We start from the raw sequence: 6,741 nt of genomic DNA, 5'->3' as shown, positions 1-6,741 counted from the left end.
AATGAAGATTAGTGATTTCTAATCTTCAGAGCTTTCACAAGTCATGAGTGACACCTAGCAGTGTGTCATGGCTACCCAAAACTAAGCAGAAGATGCGGAGAACCTATTCCAACTACCTATTCAGTTGGAATTGCAATGCAATAGTCCTTTTCTATATCAATACTCTTGATCACATTATTGGGTTGATAGTTTATTCATGCCTACTATTTAATGTAATTTTTTTATGTAAGGTGCGAACTGCACTTTGCGCACCTTACGTGTGGACAAAATATAATATGTTGGATCTAATCTTACCAGTCGAAAACAAATCAATCATAACAATCTAAGGGTGAAACTGGATCATAAATGATCATCATTAAATCTAAAATAGGACCCGACAACAATTAATCTCCCCCTCTTGCGAACGATTTCAAAAAATTTGTAGTCGACTTCCTTCCCGTTCGAAACTCAATCGAAGTTGTCTAGTGCTTCTTGTATCCGGCCCAGCGTTCGAAACTCACTCAACTTCCACACCGCATGTTCAAAACTGAGGCGAAGTTGGTTTGAATATTTTTCAGTCTGTTTGACAAAAAGAACGTGTTGCTTGCTTCCTTCGAGTCGCATTCAGAGTCCTTGCACAATACTCGACGTCATACTTCATTCTCCCAAGTAAATTTGAAATTTGGTGAGTTTGAAAATTTGGAACCCTATAAATAACGGTGTTATTTCCATTAAATTTGATTAATTAATTTTTTGAAATCTTGTCCCTGGATTTCACTGTTCAATGATTTTACCTTGCAATTTCGTCAAATTATTTTAATTTCATTAATTTTGGATTTTTGGTTTCTTAGTTAAAGTTTGATTTTCCACAAATAGCTATAAAAGTCCGTTACTCTTAGCATTTTTGGATAGACTTCGATCCAATGAACGCGTAGGTAAAAACCATTTGCGAAACTGGGTTAAAACGAAGGAGAAATAGGTAAGGAAATCAAGGATATTTTTGTATATTGGATCTTCTGTAAACAGAAGGTCCCAGATTGTTGGAAGGAGGACCTAGCCATTTTTAGAAAAGCAACCAGTTGCACAACTCGAGTCACTAATCAGAACTGCGACATTGAACTAGTTTCTAGGCAACTTTTCCTATGGCTTTCTTGGCCAAATCCAGTGGCTTCAAGCGACGCCACCACTGGTAACAACTCAGCGCCACCCCACGATCATTTCCCACCCAGAATTCTCAACGTTGGACCGTCGTACAAGACGTATCGATGTTGGACGTTTTCTAGATTTTCAATGCTGGGGATTGGCCCCTTTTTCAACCACCCTGACAACACTCACCACAGGTCCACCACCATTCGACAGCTCTTGGTCCCAAGAACAAAACCCAAGCTACAGATTAGACGTTGAATCTCCGACGAGTCCACGACGAGGTACACTATTTTTCGGCAATCCACGACTTTGACGGTGAAATTCGAGGTTCTCCGGCCAGTGTTGCACTCCGGCGGAGGTATAAAAATTGTCACTCTTCACAAGCTTCATTTTGACATACACGTTGCCAGAAGAACTTCTTTAATTTTTACACACTCAAGTGGAGTGTTGTAGTTGATATTGATAAGGAATGTGATTAGTAAACTAGTGGCTCGTTTACTAATCTGTAATCAGAACGAGGGAAATTGAATTGAAGATTAATTGAATTAAGGAGGAATTGAATTGATAAGGAGTTAGAATGAGGTGGAGTCAGAATCATATTCCTGTTTAAGTTGTTTACTAAAACTTAGTAGAATCAGAGTATGATTGATATTGATTCATATAAGATGTTTACTAATTCAATTGATCGGAATATAAACTTACGTGATTAATAAAATGCCCTTATTCTAAGTAAATAATTTTTATGCCAATAATTCTTTTCTTTGTGTTTTTATTAAAACTCTAATTCTTTTGTGTTGTTTAAAACTTTGTGAAAAAAGCTTTAAAACACGCCATTAATTATCTTTCAGTTTTAATTTTGAATTAAGTACCTAAAACTTCCCAACCTTTGTGTGTCATTTCAAATTGATTTCAATATTTTTAAACATTCCAAACAAGTACCCAACCTATTGAAAATGTCACATTTGTTAAACCTTACTTAATGTTAACATAGATTATATTCAAAACCCACCAATTGAGTATACCATGGTCAACATTAATATTAGTTGGCTCAAAATTTGAATTTCAAACGTAGGTTATATAATATGGAACCCCATGATCAAATAAGTATTGATTGTATTGAAAATGAACTCAAATTGAAATTACATTAGGAGGGCAATCTCCTAACAAAGAAAAGGGTTAAGGATTCAGTTAGGGTTTCAAGGAACTTGTTTCTACTCATGTGATCTTCATTCGCCGATTTCTCAGCTCGTAAAGCTTCCAGTTTTTCTTTGTGGGAGGTAAGGATGATGGTGGCCACATCATGATAGTCCATAGCATTTCAACAACCTCCATGATCTTCTCGATGTTGGTGACTTGAGTTGTAGGTGGAGTTGGTGGTTTTGTGTTAGGTTTGGAGGTGATGGCATGATAGGGTGATGGTGACTGTTAGTTGGTGGAGGTTATGCTTTCATGACTTTCTATAATTTGAAGACAAAGTAAGCTCTAGCTAATTTAACAGATTTTTAACTGGAACTTAACGGATATGACATTTTCAATAAGTTGAATACTTGTTTGGAATGTTTAAAAAGACTCGGGACAAATTCAAAAAATTGGTGGGTTTTAGGTACTTCATCCTTTTTTTTCTTGGAATTATCTTTTAGTTATAAACCTAGCAAAAACAACAAAAACCTAACATCAGCCTCCCTAACCTAGCCATGCAGTCACTTTTCATCGATTTAGATTTGAGCGTTCATTGTTCCAGATCATATGATGGGGGCGGTCTTTGCTGTGAGAGACACAAATACAAAGGGGAGGGATTGCTCAAGGTGTTTTTTGTTTAGAAACTTTGATTCCTAATGGAGCCTTCTACCCAGAGTCCAAATATCACGTCTTTATAGGTAATCCAATTCTGGCGAATTTAGGAATTGGACTCTGGATATTGGGTGGACCCCACCTAATTTCTGATTCCCCTAAGTGCTAGTAAACATACCTTATGACAGAAAGCCCCCTCTCTCTAAATTTTTCCTTTCAACATTTTTAAACTATAAGAGTCTAGTTTCTTTCTAAATCATCCTGGATGCTCATTGCTCTAATGCTAAAGCAACTATTTGGGATTCTATGTCATAAGCTAAAGCAGTCCGTTGGTACAAACCGAAACATATATGCAAAATCGTTTTGTTGTTAACACTGAGCGCGAGTTGATAAGGCGAACTCATGTGTGTGTTTCCGCAAGCTGCAAACAATGTCATAATGACGGTAAGAACCAACCAATGTGTCCAAAACTGAGAAGATGGTTCATATCATCCTCAATTCATACTCCAAGCAAGGATTCAACATTAACTAAATATATCAAACGCCTCTACGATGCAGCAAAAACACAAGAAGACAGAATTGTCTAAATTCCAACTCCGATACACTTCTCTCTTTTCCGAATGAAACATTGAATGGAAATCTAGCAGACCTGACTATTTTAAAGCGTCGTTCCCCAGTGATATATTTGATCAAACAAACACAGGTTACTGCTTTTTCTCTTCAGCTTTCTTCGGCTGAAAGAAACAAGCAAATAGAGCTGTGAGGAAAATAATATAGTATAACAAATAAATCCTTCTAGGCCTGAAAGTGAAAGTGAAAGATCATTTAAGATAACCAAAAGAGAGGTCTTCAATCCTTCTATATAAAAGCAAAGGTATGATGCATATGCAAAAGGCTACAGAATTCTCTTTCAAAGGCCTCGAAAGGCGCACACAAACACATACAAAATGCAAGAAGCATAAAATTGAAGTCCCCTGGGCAGTGTAAGGAAATGCTGCCAAAGCATTCAATGGCCTTTAAGATGAATAATCCATAAAATATTGACAGATAAGGATTTGGATGTGAACCGGTGATGCAACAACTATGATTTGATATGAAGAGGTGACTGGGGTGCTTTATAGATAACAAATCCCAACAACTCCGGTTCCCCAAATTCTTGCTTCACCTTGAAAATATGTTAAGGCAAAATTTCATGCACTTTCCATATTCCGGTAATAGTAAACACCAATGGTATTTGATGCACAAGACACAAATAACACACCAATCGTAAAATATGAAAACTGTGATCAAAATTGACGGTAAAGCAGATCAATTAGTATGGAAAGGCCAGTGAAGCCAATCTGAACTGTAATGCAAAACCAAAATGAAGGCATATATAAACATTGTCAACCATTTGGTTAACCACAGTGGTGAAGAGATACCATCACGACTCATTATCACAATCACCATGGACCATGCCTCATGTCACGAGTCATGAGTCTTACTTCCCATTTCAGAACAAAATGACCCTGACTGTACTATCACTATCAAAATCCACAAGCATATATAAGTCACAAATGGAAGCTTGAACCAGTCATGCGATGAAAGAAAAGGTATGTAAAAACTTATACCACCTTTATCTTATTGAATACGGCTTACAGGAAGAAAAAGGTACATGAACAACAAAAACCTAGCACAATGACACCAAAAGCTGACCCAAGGCTTTCGGAAATCATGATTTGTTTGCAATTTTTAAAACAAACGTTAAAGAAAATGCTATATAAGTGTCAGTATCAGTGTCAAAACTACCATAATTTGGAATTATCTTTCTGGGGTTCAAAAATTGAATAATTTTCAAGTTTTAATTACAATTTTCTTTCATTTCATCTGAAATTCAGCAACAGACAGTCACCAAACGGAAAATGGGAAAATTAAAAGAAGCCCAACGAATTTTTTCATCGATCAACCGAATGATTATAAATGAAGCTGGGAGTCAGTTGTGAGTAACTGAGTGAAGAAATTCAGTGTGGAAAACATACACTATAACGTGTGATGTGTGTGTGTGTGTGTGTGTGTATGCATAGATCGTTATGCACTGCATGCAGCAAGGATAGCAATCAACAATGGTGATAACATTTACATCAATCAAAAGAATAGCATAATTACAAGTTTCAAGCAATGCACGTTACATGTTCGACGAAATGCCAGACAGAAGAAGGATACATTCGCTAACACACAAAAGCACTTAGCCCTTAGGAGTAAAATGTAAGTTCTTTTACCTTGGTGTCGGGGGCCGGTTGGTGGAGCTCGTCGGCGGGGATAATAACGGGCCAGGACTCGCCAGCGTCGCGGAACATCTGCTCGGTCTCGAGGCTCTGACCCTTTTCGAGGATCATGTTGCGGATGTCCTGGGCGGGAGTGGCGGTGGCGTCGTAGACCTGCTCGACGCCGTTGACGAAGGTGACGGTGATCTTGGGGGGCTGGTCGTCGGTGCGGCGCTTGACTTGGACGGCGCATGAGGGGTTGGACTCCTTGGCCTTGCGGGCGTTGCACTCCGCCAGGAACTCCAGACACGACGCCGTTCAGGGGTCCAAGGCATTGAACTCGATCCTCACTCTCGATAGGAACTTCAACATGATTTCTGACTGATTCTCTCTTTGTTTCTTTGTTTTGGTTACTCGAGAGTGAGGGACAGTGGGGATGAACAAGAATCGGCCCAATCTTATATACCAACTCTAACTACAACTGTCACTAAAAAGTTTATACCAAATGTCACTACAATCTTTTCATATATTTTTTTTCACTTTCATAGGAAGGAGGGATCAAATTCGGATCTTATAGATGACAAATGAAGACGATGATTCAATATTTATGAATTTCATGTTTAATAGGGATGGATTTCAGGCTTGTATTCAACACGTATGTTTTGGATTCGATTTCTGATGTTGGTGAATCGTACGATGGTGGTTAGAGAAAGTTGAAATGTCTCTGTGAGTCTTCCTAGCCCCCAAAAGAGTGGATTGTCATGACATAACCACTAACTACTTATTATTTCTTAACAAAAGAAAAAGAAAAAAATAAAGGAGATGATGATTTAATATTTATGATTAATTTGATACCTAATTATGAGTAACATCTTATGTTGTTTAATCTCATTTTCTATTACCAAATTATATCTAGTTATAACTAGAAATATAAAAAGAAACAAAATAGAGAGATCAAGAAGAATTGCCGCTTTGGGGATTATGACTTCCTTATTTATTTGAATCATAAATAAAAACATAGTTTGCGTAGCTCATGCACCCGAAAGCAACAACGACAACAAGATGTCAAAGTCTTTAAAAATGTTGGTGACACTAGACGATTGTTCCATACGCTACATCTCAATGAAACCACTCTCAACACCTATTAATTAAATTAAATAAATTGTGTTTTTATCAGAGTGCAAGTATTGTTGGTGAGAATAAGTTAAATGTGACTATGATCCATCTCAACCGTTGTATTCAAAGAGTTGGAACTACTTCGGCTTGTTAACAGAGTTTCTGTGCATATATATTGAATTGGTCTCTTTATCAAAATTCAGCTCTTAAATTTGTACATGTGTTGTAATTCAATATAAAAGTACTTTTAAAATAGTTAAAAACTTTTTTGATCTGAATGTGCTTCAATCTGATTATTTCTTTAACAAATTAGTATTTGCAATTTGTGAGGGATAATAAACTCTTGATATATAACAACTAACCAAAACCGCTTCATTGTCAGCGAAGCACATGAAATTGCTTACAATAGAACTTGCGCTTCTCACAAAAGCGCTTCATTTTCAAACGAGCCCAATTATAATGAAAA

General features: G+C 37.1%; 1 pseudogene; it reads right to left on the bottom strand.

Annotated features, from left to right (window-relative positions):
- Positions 1-4,995: 4,995 nt before the first annotated feature.
- On the bottom strand, positions 4,996-5,531 carry LOC125480720 (annotated as a pseudogene).
- Between the last annotated feature and the right edge of the window lie 1,210 nt (positions 5,532-6,741).

Source organism: the organism of the source record quoted next, unplaced genomic scaffold, assembly GCF_019419815.1.
Source record: "Pyrus x bretschneideri cultivar Hongxiangsu unplaced genomic scaffold, Pyrus_bretschneideri_v1 Contig35, whole genome shotgun sequence".
NCBI lineage: Eukaryota > Viridiplantae > Streptophyta > Magnoliopsida > Rosales > Rosaceae > Pyrus > Pyrus x bretschneideri.
This window is presented reverse-complemented; position numbering and strand designations above follow the sequence as displayed.